The sequence below is a fragment of the Triturus cristatus genome, chromosome 11 (assembly GCF_964204655.1).
Source record: "Triturus cristatus chromosome 11, aTriCri1.1, whole genome shotgun sequence".
NCBI classification, from domain to species: domain Eukaryota; kingdom Metazoa; phylum Chordata; class Amphibia; order Caudata; family Salamandridae; genus Triturus; species Triturus cristatus.
Window position 1 is genome coordinate 1,114,376,454 of NC_140594.1, and position 19,433 is coordinate 1,114,395,886.

The 19,433-nt window shown below is 40.9% G+C and overlaps 1 long non-coding RNA gene across 2 annotated transcripts in view; it reads left to right on the forward strand.

Moving 5' to 3' along the window:
* The first annotated feature begins 3,461 nt into the window (after window positions 1-3,461).
* LOC146786125 (uncharacterized) overlaps window positions 3,462-19,433 on the forward strand; it is an 82,312-nt gene continuing 66,340 nt past the window's right edge. Inside the window, exons 1-2 of one of the 2 annotated variants that reach the window (XR_014970854.1) lie at window positions 3,472-3,565; window positions 3,680-3,780. This is a non-coding gene — a long non-coding RNA (uncharacterized LOC146786125). Of the gene's footprint in view, window positions 3,566-3,679; window positions 3,781-19,433 lie in introns of both variants that reach the window. The other variant, XR_014970853.1, reaches the window with a different exon arrangement.

Genomic DNA, 19,433 nt, shown 5'->3' on the forward strand with positions numbered 1-19,433 from the left:
ATTCCATTCCATAATATTGATTGTTGTTGGTAGAACCTGATTGTGCAAAGGGTGACACTACTTTGATTAGGGTGATTTCCCGCTGATCGAGATTTCACTAGCGAATGTGAAAATCTTTTTGTATGAAAAGTCAGTGTGTGCAAACCATAATATTCTAGTTGTTGAGTTGCTTGGATTTTCTTTAATGAAGCAGACAAAGATTGTTTATTTTCATTCGTTAAAAGTTGCAGAATTGTGTATACGAGATAAATTGTAAAGGAGGGGTGAACTGCAGCAAGGAGTGAGATCATACGTCATAGTGTGTCACACTGAGATTGGTTGGTTGGTATACTGTCGCGCTGTGATACATTGATGACGACACAAAGTGCTGTGCTATGATAGGTTAGTTATTGTGTGTGAATACTGAATTGAGATTGGTTAACAAGTTTTCAAAGATATAAATTGTTACAGAATTGGAGGAGATTTGACATTTATGGACCAGAATGAAATTATGAATTTGGGGTGCATATTTGACTGGTTATTGTAAATTTTGGTGAAAATCATTAAATGTTTTAAATATTTTAAGAGGCTTGTGAGAGGTGATGTTACAATTCTGATATGGTATGGTGAACAGGCACCTCCCGAGGGAACACCTGCACATTATATGATGCGGAATTGGAATTGCATACATCAGTGGTTCCCAAACTTTTGACTTCTGGGGACCCCCACTTAATCATTACTGGAACCTGGGGACCCCAACTGAAACATGGAGAATACATTAAAATATTGGCTCAACTTTGGTCTTCTCACGGATTTGGAGTTTAAGTATCTTTTCAATCATACGCCCAGGTCTGCTTATATATACACACTACCTAAAGTGCATAAAGATCTTAGGACATCTCCAGGCAGACCAATTATTTCAGGTATTGGCGATAGTACAGAGCGTATTTCAGAATACATCGATATATACTTAAAACCTATAGTATATAATTTACCCTCTTACATAGAAGATACTAAAGACCTCTTGAACACATTGGAACATTTCATTTGGCAACAAGAATTTACCCTAGTTACTTTAGATGTCAGCTCTCTGTATACTAGCATCCCACCAGATAGAGGCATGGAAGCTTTGACATACAGTGTAACCAGGCGCTTTATAAATTCGATTTACATTACATTACATTACTACCTATCTAAACGGGATGCTACACTATATGACCACACCAAAATGTTATTGGAATTTACTAATCTGGCACTTGATAATAATTTCTTCAAGTATAATGACAATTGGTATAAACAACATTCAGGTGTAGCTATGGGGGCCAAATTTTCTCCATCCTTTGCCAATATCTACATGGGTTTCTTCGAACAACACCACATATGGAACACATGTCCAACTACACTGACCAACAACATAGTGTATTGGGGTCGTTTCATTGACGATGTTCTCATGATTTGGAATGGTACTGAACGTATCTTAAACGATTTCATCATGTACCTTAACGACAACACATACAATCTCAATTTCACGTACACTTACAGTAAAGACCACATAGACTTCCTTGATGTGACTTTATTTGTTCAAGATGGTATAGTACAATCCAAGTTGTTCCGCAAGACAACAGCGTGTAACTCCTTACTACACGCCACTAGTTCACACCCCATCTCTCAGATAAGGGCGATCCCCTGTGGTGAAATGACCCGCCTTCGCAGGAACTGTAGCCAAGATTCTTCTTTTCAACAAGAAATTGTGAAACCAAAGAATAGGTTTGTGACTCGGGGTTATGACCACAAAATACTAGAACGTGCACACACCAGGATCAACAAATCCCATAGGACAGAACTCCTTAAACCTAAGCACAACATCAAACGAGCGAAAGAACTAACACATGTATCCTTCATTACTCAATATCACTCTTGTAGTAATGACATATACAAGCTTCTCCTTAAACATTGGCATTTACTACGACTTGATTGTGACCTATTACCATTTGTGAAGCAGAAACCTATGGTTACATATAGAAGAGGCAGAACACTCAGGAACATTTTGAATTCAACCACTGTTGACATAGCTACATCGATACAACGTAGCTGGTTACCAGCAAAACCTAATGGTTTTTACAAATGCTCAACATGTAATGTTTGTCAATTTGCCTGTCACAAAATCAAGACCTTTAGATATAACACTAAACAAATATACAATATCATGAATTTCATCAACTGCAATACGAAATTTGTAGTTTATTGTATAATTTGTCAGTGCGATCTTATATATGTGGGGAGTACAATCAGACCCCTCAAAGAGTGCAGTCAAGAACACATTAGGGCTATTCGCAATAATAATCGCGATTACCCTCTGGCAGTTCATTATAACACCATACACTCATCTGTTGAGAAACTTAAACTCAAATTCCATGGGATTGCCATAGCATTGGAAGACACTCGAGGAGGCGATAGGGTCTCCAGATTAAGAAAACTGGAAGCTCAATGGCTAATTAAACTTAGAACAGTAGACATGGGACTCAATGTCGACAGAGATTTACATGTGTTCCTAAGAGACTGATGTGTTTAATCCAGGGATTATCAATCATTCTCCTGTTTCTCTGTATTTTGTCACCTCTTGCAATTTTTCCATGCTAATCACATTTCTGTGACTTATTTGTTTGCAATCATTTATGTGACCGTATGATAACAAACCTGTACTTGCAATTATGACCGACTCCTTATGTACCAACATTCTACATGTTCGTTATTATATGCAATTGACCATTAATAATAGGGGTCACATTGACATGGTATATGTAACAATGTTATTATTGTTGTTTCACTGTACTTGTATATTGTTAATGTTAAATTCTGTTGTTTTCATATTGTTTTTATTCTCCACATATGTTGTACCTACCCTACATTTGTATTACACATTTTCTTGTTCAGCTACTATCTCTATCTGTTTTTTCTTTTCTGCACTCTTTTTCCTCTCTCTCCTCTACTAGCCTGTATCTCACATTTGATAACAGTATCGTCTTTATTTTTTGTGTCTTTTATTGGCAATATCACTTTCCATCACTAGTGCCTATAATCAACAAATACGTTTGGTTGGTAATCCTATTTTTAAGCTTAATTCTTTAAACTCATATTCGTATCTTACCAACATACTTGTTCAGTAGATTACATGACTAGTAATTATGTCATCTGTCACTACAGTCACTTTCCGGGTTTTATTAACCAGCCAGTTCATGCTACTTGCACGTTCTGGTCTCACTTTATTTTTCGCAGAGTTTTATTTTTATTTTCATTGTATTTATACTATCACATTTTTCAGCCCTGCCATATTTAACTCCCTTAGTTTAGAGATTATTTTTTGACTCATTGCCTTTGTTTTTAACAATACGACCTACACTACAAGATGGCGGCCATACATTGGTACTAATCCTTCACATTCAGCTATTTTCTTTCACATCCGGATCACGTGTTCTTCGTTACGTCCCCACGCTTCCTCTCGTATCGAGGGAGGCTCGCGTTGATCGCTTACTACATCGGAACTTCACTTTACACATTCTTCGAGTGGTGATAGCACCATTAGCAGGTACGTTACTGCTTTCATTAATGCGTGCTAGATATTCCCCTTTTTTTCCATTAACTTTTTACTTAACTTTTTGACCAGCTACAATAGGGTTCCTTTCTTTTTTTACTGTTGTAGGGAGCCGGCCTTTTTGTTCGTTCTCTGATACTTTACTCACAACACAACGTGACTTTATTGTTCTCATCATCCAATACATACTCAAGTTGTGTTTGTTCTGGGTGAGTGTTTCATTTCATGTTACATCTCTTTTTTCTAATACGCACTATGTCATATCCGGTTGCCATCTTTGTCGTCTGCAGTGTTTCCTTGCACTATGTAGATCATTCTTACCTTACTAGGTTAGCCCTGTGCCGCTAGACTAGCATTTTCTGCACTATTTATATGTTACCTTATTTGTAACAGTAATTACCCCCTATCTCCCATCACTTTACACTTCTCTAATGGTGTTTTTCTTTAATTCTATTAATGATGTACTCTTGCATATTTATTATATGTATTTTTTACCTATACTCTTAGGGCTGCCAATGTCTATTGACTCACCTTGTGCACAAGCTGCAGCTCAATTCATTTAATTTCTGCTGCATATTTCGGGTGACTCTCTCTCTTTTTGTTCATTTTCCATATGGTGCTTGATGGTCTTTCATGCTTCTTGGCTCTGGCTTCACTATTCTCCCCTCTCTAACTTTATGATTCAATGTAGTACAACACTTTATTTTAGTAGATAATGTTGATAACTCGCGTGTGCGGTCTCACTGTTTATATACAATTCTTTTGGTTCTTTTCCAACCTTGATAAAGTCTGCGTACATATTCTGATACAAGACGAAACACGTGTTGGCTTGATCTTAATTATTTGCTGCTGGGAAATCTTCTACTAAAGAATAAAAAGAAGAGTAATTTACAATACTGGCGGACAATTCTTCAGTAAATACAAGCACTCGTGACTCTGTAGAGTGGGCGAAATCTGCCAAATTGAAATGTGATAGGGAGTGCTATTGCTGAAACAATTTGTACTTTGACCCCAACTGAAACATTATTCGAATCCAGGGCCCCCCCTCATTACTGGAAGTCGGGGACCCCAGGCCTAAGCAATGTTGATGATTTGAACCACAAAACAATACACAAAAATACAAAAAAGCATTCACCAAACAAATACATGAATAACACATTTTATTTAATTAGAAAACATATAAATAAAGAAGAAATCAAAATGTAATTTTAATAGAATGGTTGGAGCTATTCTAAATTCAGTTGAAGCTGCTTATCTCCATACTATGTTCAGTTTCATGCACTTGCACTGCTCCCACAAATCAATCTGAGGATACTAATTTAATTTTTAGCCTCCAGTTTCAAATTCCTTCACATTTACAGTATGTTTTAAAATGTTCAATTGTACATTTAGCCTCTTTATATATTTACACTTTATTGATCTGTTAATATTATTCAATTTTCAAAGTAGTCGCGGAACCCCTGAGGAGGCTTCGGGGACCCCAGTTTGGAAACCTTTGTGGCTCTGTCAATGGTGCATGATTACTGAAAAGGAGGGTTCATTGAGTTTTTCTAGATATGGTACTTTCAAATTTAGAATTATTGAAAAGTGGAAGGAAAAGAAGCATTCGCTTATCCACTGAGATATAGCAGGAGGAGTGTATGTCATTGTACAATGGAGCAAAGGAGATTTTCCAGCATTTGCAAACAATTTTCCAAAGCTGAGAGACCCGCCCGTGCAGTGGTGCACACAGGTAGACAGATTTGTCAAAAGTTCGAAAGTGCTGTGGATTGATTTGAATTTGTTCTTTGACATTGTAGTGCCAAATGGTTAGTGGGCTGAATGTACAGTTGCTATACAATGGCCACATGAAGAATCAACAAGAGAGGTTCACATTAATGCCCTTCTGTAGTCATGGAAAATATGAAGCAGTGATTACTTTCCTGAAAGGCAAGGTGCCTCCGAAAGACACTGATTGAGTAAAGATTCCAAGGAATTCACAATAGCCAAAAGAACCAATGCTTGACTACCATGAGTGATTGTTACCGGTGTTTCATCAACAGTGGGAAAGGGTAACCCGAACCCAGTGATATGGAATTCTTTCTATCTCAGTTTGTTATTGGGTTGGAGCCAGAAATTAGTATGCTCATCCAACAGAGTGTAATCTGCTGGCAGACTAAATCGCTGGATGAAATTCTGACATTTGCCAAATGTTGTAGTGAAGAACAAGAACTAAAGCAGAGAAAACATAAGGAGAAATTCATGTTGGCCCAGACAAAGTTTGCTGAGAGTGCTTTTCAGAACCAGTCCTTTTTGCAGGAAATCAAGGTGGTATGCAAGGTGTTGATGTACAAGCAGGAGTCCAGGGTACTCAAGAAGGATTAGGTAGAGGTGTTACAGGTAATCCACTGATGAAGTTACACAGTATTGTGCACTAGTGGCCTGCACATTTAATGGAGTTTTTGCATGTGAATCTGAAGAAGACACTGTCTTTTCTACGTTGATGTCAGTAGCTGACTCATGGGAAGAGTTATAAGGAGTACAAGAAAATGTTTTAGAAGCAGAACAACAAGGTTGGGTCAGAGCAGATCTTTAGAAACTGAAAATGACATGGATGTCAGCTGATGGGAGAACTGTGTTACCTGATTGTTTGTTGTTCCCAATGATACAACATTTCCACGGATGCACACATCTAGGGAGAGATGCATTCGGGAGGCTTTTCAGACAAAATTGGTTTAGCCCCATGTTAATGATCCTTGCAGAAGAATTGTGCCATTGCTGTGTGACATGTCAACAAATAAATGTGGGGAAAAGAACATCTGTCACATAGGGAGATCAGGCGGTCCTTTCAACACAATGCAGATGGACTTAATCAAGATGCCTGTTTGAAGTGGGTTCTGATATGTCCTGGTCAAAGTGTGCATTTTCTATCACTGAGTAGAAGCCTACCCAACAAGAAGAAACAACAGTCTCACTGTAGTCAGACTGTTATTGTGTGATTTGATACTCAGGCAAGTAACACCCGTTTCTCTGCAGCCAGATCGAGGGACTCACATTAACAATGAGGTCCTGAGGATGTTGTGTGTAGTGCTACAGATTGAACAAAGATTGCATTGTTGTTATCAACCTGGAAGCTTCTGGTAGGTTGAGCAGCTCAATGGAACCATACAGTCTTGTTTGTAACAGAACCTGGTGGGCGCCACACAAGTCACCCCATCCTAGATTCCCCTGGGTGTCTAGTTTTCAAAACTGTATAGGTTTGCTAGGTCCCCCTAGGTGCCGGCTGAGCTAGGGTTCAAAATCCAAACTGGGCTCTTTGCAAAAAAAAGAGTCAGTTTTCACTGTAAAAATGTGGTGTGTCCACTTTACATTTTTGGCACATTTGCTGTCGCGGGCACTAGGCCTACCCACACAAGGGAGGTACCATTTTTATCGGGAGACTTAGGGGAATACAGGATTGTAGAGCAACTGTTTTTACCTATTGACTTTTGATGGATTTCTGACTTCCAAATGTAAAACAATGTGTAAAAAATAAGTCACTTTGAAAAATGTCCTATAATTCACATGCTCGTATGGGTGCCCACAATTTCGGAGATGTTTCTAAACTCTATATTTTGTTCCCATTTAAAAAAAACATAGGTGTCTTTCATACCGATTTTTCACTGTTTATATTTTCCCTAATGAATTGCTATATACCCAGTACATAATGAAAAACCATTGCAAGACACTGCTCAGTTATTGGCTCTGGGTTAGTTGGGTTCTTGGTAAACCTACAAGTCCTATATATCCCCACAACCAAAAGGATGTAACGGTGTATCGCTTTAAAAAATCTGTTACACTTAGAAGAAGTTACAGGTGAAAACGTTGGCACAAATGGCTGTTTTTTTCAACTCATTTTCAATTTGTCCTATTTTCAACAGTTTCTATAAAAAAAATAACTTGAAGGATCTACACAAATGGCTCCTTGCTGAATTCAGAATGTTCTCTACTTTTCTGAAATGTATAGCTTTGCAGGATCCATTATTGCTTTCATACTTATGTCTACGATTAACTGGAAGGAGGTTGAGAGCACACAAAATAGAAAAATTAGGCTATGTTCCAGTAAAATGCCAAAACTGTGTAAAAGATTTTGGTTTTCTGACAAACGTCAGTCCCTGAGAGCTGGAAAGATGATGATTTCAGCACCACAAACCCTTTGTTGATACCATTTGCAGGGGAAAAAACAGACGCTTTCATCTGTGGCACTTTTTTTAAAAAAAGGAAGAAAAGAACGCAAATTTGGTGTGGATACCTTATGTGGTCAAAAAGTTACAGGGGCCTGAGCGCGAACTACCCCAAATAGCCAAAAAATGGCTTAGCACAGGGGGGAAAAAGGCCTAGCCGTGAAGGGGTTAATGAGACCTTTACTGAAAGTCTTTATTATGACATCAGACAGAAGGAACATTAACATTTCACATAGTAAATGTTGGACTTGGCCCTTTTTGGCAGGTTCACCCATAAACTTTTTTCCTTAAGTTCTGACATGGTCTTGGTGGTTTTAGGTCTCTGGGCACTTTAGCACTGTGGTCCAGTGTAACGTGCGTGCGCTCTCTGTGTACATTAGTGAGATTGGCCTGCCCTCTCGTAGGAATACATTGGGGATTCCCTGATAAGTGTGTGTCAGTGGTAATTCCTGGTATGAGAGGAGCAGTTTGGTCAAGTCTGGTATGTATGAAATTATGAGAATAAATGCTGCGCAAAGGTGTGCACAGATTTATTGTGGCTATGGGAGAAATGCCACTTTTAGAAGTTGGCATTTCTGTGTGCTATGTGCCTGCCTGATGTGAATTGCATGTCTGGCTTGTGAGTGACAGGGGCTAGGAGGTGTGTGTGGCCCCAGGAGGGGCAGGGTGAGTCAGTGATGGGCAGAATAGGACATCTGGGCCGGGAGAAGTGGGAGGGGTAATCCCCTGACTCTGAATAGGATGGTGTCTGCCCTAGTGAATTCTGGCTCCGCCCCCTGTGGTGTGTGTGATCACCTATTCCCCACCTGACAAAGGGGAAGAGGAGCTTGCAAAACAAAGTGCTCTAAATCCCCCTGAACCAGTTGCATCTGGTTCCCCCATGCCCTGCACTCAGAGAGAATCTGTGATATAAATATAGGAGCTGTAACCCCATGAAAGTTGTTCAGTTCTTGTTCCTGAATCTTGCCGGGGTGTGCTGGGGCCCAGGGGGGGGCTGCCATGAGGGCTTGCCTCCCTGGGCCCTGCATTGTCCCTTGATCCCTAAAGGATCTTTTTGCTTGGGACCTTTTACTTTGCTTGTGATCCTCCAGGACCTTGGAGGAGCTTGTGCTGCTTCTAGCACCTTGTGAGCGCTTTGTTTCCAATTGCCTGAAGGAAAAGGAGCACGAGGGCTCCGCAGCGCAAAGCTGCAGGCTTTCCCGATGGAATCCCGACGAAGCGGGTGCCCACCCCACGTTGGGAAGTGTTTGTGGGTGCCCACCCTGCATTTTGAGTCAATTGCTGGTGCCCACCCCGCTTATGTGCTGTTCCGGCGGGTGCCCACCCCGCCGGTACCTTTAAACGAAGTAGGTGCCCACCCTGCGTTTCACAGCCGCGGCCGGAGAGGAAGTCAGGCAGCGCGATGGCTGACATGTGGCAGGACCTCGATGCGTCCGGCAAGCCGGGAGAGGAAGTCCCGGCCACCGGAGACGCGGTGAGGGGAGACTGCCGGCCAGAGCCTCGCGGGCTCCACAGTGAAGTCCCGGGTGAAGGGAGGCGGGGCGGCCGAGGCCGCCGATGGCAGCACGGGGCTCCCCTGGTGAAGGGAGAGCCCCGCATGTTGCTGTGATTGGGAGACAACGGCGGAGGCGGCACGAGGCACGTTGTCGTGCCTGCCCTCGCTGCGTTTGAAGAGTGAGAGAGAAGTCCGGAGGGCGGACCGGCCGAGTAGCCGAGTAGCCGTCTTCCACCAGTCCCGTAGGGAAAGGAGAGCCTCCCCAGACCAGCCCAGTGAGGGGGGGCTGCTCAGGCAATAGGAGTGCCAGGGCGAAGTTCATCTATTTTGTAGGGCCCCAGAGGGGAGTCCAGAGGGCACAGAGGTGCCTGGGCCTGTTTTGTGAATTCTCAGTTGCGCCGCCATAGCGGGCAACTGCAACGTGGGCTAATGGCTGATCCCAGCTGTCCTGCGAGAGCGCAGGCAGCTGCAACGATAGGGGCGAAGTTATTGGGAGAGCCCCATGGAGAGCCCGAGGGCACAGTTGTGCCAGGGTCTAGTTGCGTATTCCCAGCTGCGCCACACCAGCGCGGGCAGCTGCAACGTTTGGCGCACCTTTGCATAAGCGTCCCTGAGAGGGACACGATAGGGCACAGGGGTGCCAGGGCCGTCACTTGATTCACAGCTGCGCAGCACTTAGTGCCAGCTGCAACGTTTAGGTCACAGTTCTTTGGGGGCATCTTTGAGAGAGAGAGGAGTGAACTACACTCCTTTGCCCCAGCACAATGGCACACTTTGGATCCCACTGCCTTTGCAGCAGCCCTGACATTTTTGACGTAGGGCATTTGAGCCCCCTTTGAGAAGTACAGTTGGCCAGGGGGACTGTGAGGTTTATAGGGCGCCAGGCCCTTATGTGATTTATGTGGTGCTAGGAAATTTGATGACTGTACTATGATTTACGCACCCTGTTTGATGCTTCTAACTGTGGTTTATGTATGAGGTTATTTGCATACTGTGGTTTATGCTAGTGGGATCATTCTCTACTGTGATTCATGCCTCTAAATGCGTTTGGGTATGAGATTAATTGCATAATGTATTTATGCTAGTGAAATTATTCTCATGTGAGTTATGCTTAGGAGGTTAGGGTCTAATGCTTTTAGACTTATGAGATGATTGCCTAATGTGTTTATGCTGGTGAGGTTGGCGCAGAATGTATTTCCCGCCTAAATGTGATACTGTGCATAATATGGTTTGTTACAGGATGATGCTGAGTACAGTTACCAGTGATTACTGGTTGTACGTTTATGTGATGTCCTACTTTTACTAAATTCACTTTGGGATGGTTCTGACAGTGGTCCAATTGGCCCTGTCATGTGTATATCCCTTGTAGATATTACCTAGTGCCAGAGGGCACAATGTATATTATGTGATTACTATTCTAATGTGTTATGAGAATACAAAGGCTATTTTTGATATAACCTTGTGTGGAGTTCCTTTTGTGGTGTGCCTGGTATGTTGTTGCTGTGTGCGTGTGCAAACGCTTTACACATTGCCTCCGGGATAGGCCAGACAGCTCGTGCCAAGCTACCAAGGGGGTGAGCAGGGGTTATCTTTGGCGTGTAACTCCCTCGCCCTGACTAGAGTGGTGGTCTCTGCCTGGCTTCGGCGCAAGCCTTAGCCAACCAGAGATCCCATTTCTAACAGTAGAGATAGAGCAAATGATGTGTTGGAAAATGTTTGAAAGACAGACGACAAATTTAAAAAGAAAATGGTTTACCCAAAGCTGAAATTAGACAGAAGACAAAAAGTGAAAAGTTATGTTTACAAAAGAAAAACACACAGTAAAACCAGACATGTGGTTATTAGTAGTTGCGAACACACATTTGAATTATTTGGGTGCACATGGCAAATTTTGCAAGGGGGAGAAACTGCAATTCCAGGAATTTATTTTGTTTCATAACAAGGTGCTTACTTCCAGTTACCTTTCTAATTGGGAGGGTATTTGCTAACTTTGGATAGGGAATACACACAATTGGAAATTGGTTTGAAACTGGAGGAGGAGGAATCCCTAAAGCTATCTTTACACCAATACTAATTGTAGAGCTTTGTTTACATTTCCTATTTGGATTATTCAAAGACTATAGATACTGCATTAAAAGAAGGAAGGGCAAGGAGGTGAGTAAAGAAATGGAAAAGGAACTAGCCATAAATAATCGTATTGATGTATACAGAAAATCATTACAATTTAAAAGTTTGAAAAGAAAAAGACGAGGCTCAACTGATGAGGACAGTATCCTTGACCAGAATAACATGCAAAAGTGTGACGATTAAGTTAATCAACAGATGGGGGAATTGAAAAAGAGTTTTATTAGAAATGCAAAACAATATAGTTACAATCACATGTACAGTAGTAACGTGCAATTCATATGGATTCGAATAGACATTTAAAATGTGCAAAAATAGTAAGCAGTTATACTTATTAATATTAGGCCTCAAAATGTTTAAAGCAGCTTTGCTTCACAAATGATTTGACTAGATGTGCTGAAATCAGCACAACATGTTCAAAAGTTGCCCTTTCCTTGGATATGCCTTTTAATGAAAGCTTCACATAACTGCAGAATGTTTCTTATTAATAATATTGTTTTTGAAATGTTTGCTAAACAAACTTGTTAGATGAAATAATGAAAAATAATCACACAAAAAAGCAATGCTCGAATAGAAATGTTGATCTTTTAACATTTTTATCCTAACTTTATAACAGAAGATTTGGTGCTAAATAATTTCTCGTTACAGCTGATATTTCTATTTAACATTGTTCATTGTTTAGCTAACATACAATTTGTTTGATTAGAAAGTTAGATATGAAGTTATGTTCAGGGGAAAGAAGGTCTGAATCAAAAAGCCTTGAATGTAGTCACAATTGCAAATTTAGTTTCATGCTTCACGATAACTATCTGTAATCCATTGTCTCGTATGTGGGAAAGGAAGAGGGGACCCTGTTATTAGAAGAATATTGAAAGCTGATTGGACGAGAGCAGAAAATGCAATATGGACTGCATCATTTTGTTTCAACTGTTTATATTAGTGCATTTTCCTAGAGTACGTTAACACTTTTTTCCCTTTATGCTTTTACCCATACGCCATACCCACTCCTCTCTGAATGCTGAAGACTTCATGTTGAATGCAGAAAGCAGATTTGCCACCTTTTTGAACTTATTGCTAATTGTTGTTTGCTACTGCATGATTATATTTGCCTTATTTGCTTGACACTCTATTGAGTTTCTTGAACCTCTCTTTATGGGAAGTTCTGCTGTTATTGATTGATTGAACTTGAACTCTGTATGGGTTCAAACTAATATAATTTACGCCCCATTTTTAGAATAGGAATTCTTTTCTTCATGGAACACGCTTGATGCTTTTATATATGAAAATGATTTTGATCTAACCATACTTTTATTATCAATTCTGTGATTTGACTGAGATATTGAACTAATCAAATAAAAAGAGATTTTACTAAACTTCAAATGAGAATAAAACCCTCAAAATTAATTCAAGCTCTCGTTATTGACTGAACTTAGAATTAATATTTGTGATTAAGATTTATGTGATGCCCTGCTCCTGATTTCTCACATACAACGGGCAATATCTGTTGCATATGTCGTTAGGGGAAAAAGAAACTAAGAACCTCCTCCATCCAAGAAGCGAGGATCAGCCTGGTGTGTGGCGATAATCCATATTATTCTAATTGATTCTCGCTCCAGCACTAGGAACCAAAAGCAGCCCTAGTATGAATATTCAATCCTACCATTACTAACGTTTTCAAACTAGCTCCCGCTCCTTCTTATCTCTTTCTTTTCTGTCTTTCTTTGTAATCTTCCCCTCTCTTTTTAGGTCTCGCCTGCGACAGCCCATGCACTGCATCACTAATGCAAGATATTGTATGCAACAAGGGGCTTGGAACCCGCCCATTGCTTAACATTCATTGGCTTTATTGTCACTCTTATTTGATGTCTTCTAATTGGCTATCACATGCTGACCTCACTTCCTCGTCTTTTGGCTGGAGCATGGACCAAGTACTGATTGCTTTAGCTAGATTGCTGTCATGTCCTCCTGCTGATCGTGCTGTGGTTGACGCACTACTTTAATTTTTTCTTCTTTCCTGTCGTCTTTGTTGAACCTCTTGCCATTTGTAGCTGTTTCACTATGTCACACCCACTTCAAAGAAGCCCTTTTCTCCTATGAAATCGATTTTTACTGTGACAAAATGTTTTCTGTTTTTATTTTGACATCAAATGTTATGTGCTTCCAAATGTATTTTCAGTGAGACATAGACTTAGCCGCAATTGCTTTAATTGTATATTAGGATTTTTTGTCAAATGTCATATTTTATTTCCTTTTTCCGCATGGGGAGAATAATTGATTTGCTCAGAATCATAGGGGTTTTCTGCAGAGACAAACAAACATTAGCAAAGCCAAAAATGTCTTGCCTTTGAGATTACTGCCTCTGCCATTGCCTTTTGTTCGTGCTGTACTTCAAGGACATTAATGACTTTGGCAATGATTGTAGCCATGCTATATAGCAGTGACTGCTTTTCAGCATGGTTAAAAATAATAATTAAAAAGCGAGTATTAGCCCTGGTTCCGTCATAGATCTTTTTAAAATTAGTTTTTAGCCACACTGCAAAGCATCTACCTGCTATACAGCATGGCTACAAAACATTTCTAAAGCCAATAGCTCTCATAGGTGAGACCTATTGGATTTCCTAATGCTTTTTTTTTGCCTTGCTGCTATAATCCCTGGAGAGCTGGAAACAGAAGCAGCAGCTGTTGACCTTCACAAATCTGCCTCAAATGGCCGTTGCCTCCCCTTAAATGACTGATGGAATAAACACCAGTCTGGCCCTGAATGCGGTGACTCTCTGACCACCCCCCACCACCCAAAATGCAGGATGTGGAGCACACAAAAATACTGTGACAGTGGGGTTGGGGGCAGGAGCTGTGCTGTCAGTGACTCCGGAGGTGGCTCTGATGTGCCCCCGTTAGGGACAGAGGTCAGGGGCATCGCAAGGACACAGGAGCTCCATATTTAGCTACTACGTCTCTTCAGTGCACAATCTAACTGGATGTTTAGTGTATGCCCGAGAAAGAGCTCATTTGTTTTACAGATCAGGCTCGTGAACCCAGTCTGCACCAGGGTACAATAAAGGTGTTCACTGCAGGAGAAGAACACAATGTGGGTGAGAGAGCCCAATGTTGAGAGTGGGGTAACAGAAGCACATGGAAGAGAGAGAGCACATTGTGGAACGAGGAGATGCACTCGGGTGAGAAAACAATGCGAGGGGAGAAGCATGCAAGCACAACACCAGAGGGGTCTGGGGAATGAGCACATAGGCGAAACCAACATGAAGCATGGTTGAGGGATGAAGAGAAATACATGAGGAGACTACTGGAAAACACATGCACTTTCTTAGAGTACTTAACCAAAAAGGAGTGTCTGAAAAGTACTTCAAAAATGAATTGGAGGGAGAGAGAAGCAGAGATTCATTCATCTTCCAGAGGCAGTTATCTATTAATCAAGAGAGGGATAATGAATCATCATCATCATCATCATCATGAATATATACTTTATTCAGCTAATATAGCCATAAAAGGTGCCCCAATACAACATACAATAAAAAATATGAATAGTACAAAAGGTGCAACCATGAAAACTATACCAAACACAAAAGCCTGCTAAAACATACAGTGGAAGCGGTACCACTCTGTAGTAAATAGCTCTTAATTCATGACCAAATGAGGAAAGAATCACATCTACATAAAATATACATTTCTGCATGCATACGGCGTTCCAGAGCTCCAAAACGTCCTCAGAGAGTGGATAAAGTCAAATTTCTGCCCCATAGCCCATTTTAGATAATTTTAATTCTTTCAAGGACTCCTGTATTGCAGTTAGATTCTTCCTATTGCACATACAACATTTAAAAATCTCATGTTTTTCAACAGACTAAGAGCTTGATCCCTATTATCAATTTTATAAGCAATAAAAAGAGGCTTTAAAAATTCCTTCTGTTCTTTTAGAAACCCCAAACACTCCAGAAAAATATGTGGGCCACTGCATTTTACTTGTAGTCCACATGTACACAGACCCTGTTCATTTGTCAATGCAGTTTTTATCTGTCTGCATTACATGGGTTCAGGCCAACTCTAAATTTCAATACTGCTTTTCTAAGCTTGGGATTAGGTACGGTCTCGATGTAGGGGAACATATGATCATTAGTCCACCCATTTACCAAGAACTTGGTGGCTGATTTGCTCCCCAGATAACATGTCTTCTTCTTGAGCCTTTGCGTTAATAATATCACGTAGTACCGTTTTGGGGCTCTGCTGCCCTAGTTTCCATTGTTCTGGTTCTAGAGAAGGTTTAGCACACATCTTAGCTAGCATATGCCTAACCTGGGATGCCTAATTAAGTTTGCTTTCCTCTATTTTTCTTTTACAAAGGTGTGATATTTTGGGGGTCCCTTCTCTACTCCATCTCTGCCAGAAGTTCAATGTAGCTTGCAGTCCCTGACAGTGCCAGGCTGTAAGTTGACATTCTACTCTCACTGCCTGGATCATAGTGGATAGTGGGAGAGCCAAGAGCTGTTTCACACATTTACCCGCCTGTAAATTCCAATCCAATTTACCACTCAAAGATAGAACCTCTACTCCGTATTGGAATTGTGGGCAGACCATTGCATTGAAAGCTGATAGAATTGGCCGCATTGAAGGGCCTCCATTCTTCCGCTTGAATTGTTTAAGGCCCCATACTGAGGAAAGAGCCTTTACTTTTAATGATTGTATGTGGTCCCTCCAATTTAGCTTGCTATCGAACCACATACCCAAGTATTTATATTTGTCCACCACCTCAACTCTGACCTCTCCCAATTGCCAGTAAAAGGTACCCTTTCTTTTCCCCAGCACCGTTATTTTAGTATTTTCTAAATTAACCATAAGGCATTTCTTCAAACAATAATCATAATAAGTTTCCAGTTTTTTTTGCAAACCCAGCTCTATCATGCCCATTATCACTAGATCGTCAGCGTATAGCAGGCATGGTATATGGGTGCCCCCATCTTAGGGCTTAACCCACCAGCCTTACGTAAGAGCTCATTTATTTTGCAGATCAGGCCCGTGAACCCAGTCTGCACCAGGGTGCAATAAAGGTGCCTACAGGTGCAAACTGGGGTTGATATTTTAAGGTGATATTTTCAGTTGTTCCCCACCGTTTAAAATTTAGTTTTTTTAATGTTTTGATGCAATGGAATAATCCTCTGGCTAGAATGAATTGAGGCAACAAAGCAGCAGTAAATGTACCGCACATGTTCCTACACAGGCATAGGAAAAGCATTGCCAAAGCCAATAGGTTTCGTCTTTGGGATCATTTGGCTTTGCCAATGGTTTTAGTACTGTGCAGCATGGCTAAAGAGAAAATCAAAGTGTAAGATGCTGAGTTAATTTGTAGGCATCATACACGCACCTACAAATGCGGAGGCAGGGTTCTTTTTATTTATTTTCTGATCCATGTTTGATTGGTAAGTAACATTTTGTGCCAAAGTGTTTTTTTTCTTCAAAAGGTGGATGGAGGGAAGCAACAAAGAGAGCGAGGGTGAAAGGAACATGGTGGGTGCTGGTGGTGGGGATCAAGGAGGACAGAGTTGGAAGCAAAATGGAGGACAGCAGGAGAAGAACACAACGTGGATGAGCGAGACCAATGTTGAGAGTAGGGAGCAGAAGCACATAAGCGAGAGAGCACATTGTGGAACGAGGAGATGCACATGGTTGAGAAAGCAATGCAAGGGGAGAAGCACGTAAGCACAACACCGGAAGGGTCTGGGGGAGGAGCACATATAGAGACCAACATGCAGCACGGTGGAGGGATGAAGATAAATACACGAGGGAGATTGCTGGAAAACATATGACCTTTCATAAAGTATTTAAAAACAAAAACGGAGTGTCTGAAAAGTGCTTCAAAAATTAATTGGAGGGAGGGAGAAGCAGAGATTCATTCAGCTTCCAGAAGCAGTACTCTATTAATCAAAAGAGGGAAAATCAATCACTGATGTTGATATGCCAGTCTCGGGGAGATTGTCTTGGAGACCCTCAACCACACTTTCACAGTTTGCGGTGTATATTATCTCCACTCGTGTGGTTTGGTGGATAGTGTCATCATTGGATCTTTCACTTGAGTGTTCCGTTCTCCTATTGACCTAACGTCCTCCACCAGGAGGGAGACTGTCTGGGTGTTGACAGTAGTAAGGAATTAAAATTATCTCCTATCGTGCATCAGGAATTTTTTTTGAACAAAGAGAATAAGGCTAGTGATATGGTTAAATGAAAAAGGCGGTGTTAAGTGGATAAGTTACTAGACCACAACACCAAGTGGTCAGGTCGACATGTTTCTGCCGTATAATGCCCCTACGGGTCTTATGGCCTTTCTCTGGACAAAAAAAAAGTGGAGGGCCAGAGATATTGAGCACTTCACGCACAGTGTAGGTAAACTTACTCACTTGCCACTCTTCATCAAAGAGCACCTTCCACTCACGATTGGCTAGGTGCAGATTTTGGACCATAACTGTAAGGGAATCAGAAAAATTAATAACAGAAAATGTTATTGTGAACTGATTCCCAATACACCCAGTGTGACACAAAATGGAAAATTTATTGAAAATCACAGTTAGTGATATGTACTTATATGTTTTAGCATGTGTGACTTGTTGAAAAGAAATACAAAAATAAGAGAAACTGAAAAATAGTGCTTCAGCCCTTAAATATGGGCACTCTTTGTGTTCAAAAGTTACCTGCTATGGTGTTTTGAGTGCACCAAAGAATAGTATATTAACTATTAGAAGACCGGTATGCGTTTGTAGCCTTATGTAGGCGGTATCAGCATAAATCCAGGCACTGTTTGTGTTCATAAGTAACTTGTTATTGTGTATTTAGTGCACCAATGAATTGTATATTAACAGTTAGAAAACATGTGCATTTGAAAAGGTTTGTGAAGATCTACAACAGCATGAAAAGGTAATTACCTTATCAAAGGTTAAAAAATAGCATAAAAGAGTAATTACTTTTGCAACGGGGTTCACATTACCCCATGAGACACAAGAGAACAAAGACTGGGGTGCTAGAGCCTGGGGGTGAAGAGAGGACAAAGAGAAGACAAGGTGTATATCGGAAAAGGTTCTATGACAGCCGCGGATTTAGGAGCCTGAATACTTACCTCCAATAGAGCAGTCTGATGCAGAAATGCTCCTGGTCCCTCTCGCCCCGAATCTTAGTGTGGCGTGAGTTTTTATACTTTCCAGTAGACCTTAATGAGGGGCAATAATCCTAAATTGAATGTGGCTGCATTTCAAGCTACTTGCACGTGTGTGCTGTTGGTAACAGCGTACTACAATTGGTGTACATATGACGTCACACATATCGGCATGGAAAAGTAAGAAAAGTAAATCTTCTCATATTTTGGAATAAGGCGTTATGATCCAAAGCCATAAAGACTATAATGAAATATAGTGATATGTGAAACTGATCGGTGGACATGACTTTGCATCATGGTATGACCCAAAAATAATAATGTTAATTGCCTGAAAAAGACCACAACAGGCATAGATTGCGAGACTTCATAAAAGCAATAAAGTGTTGTTAATTCTACAGTGTAAAATGCAGATTTGGTGTTCTTTTATTCTTATAAAGCACCTGAGGGTTTAAATGAATTAAGACCTCTATGGTGTGCGGAGGTCAATTTATATAGGCTCTGCATCAACGTGTGTTATATGTGCACCAGCCCTTGTTAAAAAGGTAGTGGCTTACTCATGTGAGTGTATAAATGACCGCATGTTGCAGGCAATGATTGTATGACTTCATAAAAGCAATAAAGCATTGTTAAGTCGTATGGTGTAAAATGCCTTTTTGGTGTTATTTCATACATTTAACACACCTGTGACCAGGTGGCCATCCACCGGCAAATGGACCACCATGATAGCAGAGCGGAACGTTTTATCGACCTATAGGCCAGACCCTCCGATGCCAAAGATGCCAGGAAATTCCCTATGTGGACAACGTCTGACCCCAAGGGATCCACCTGCCACCTTTAAACACCAATCCAACCATTGAGACCAGGTAAAACAGTATCGCTTGTTAGTGC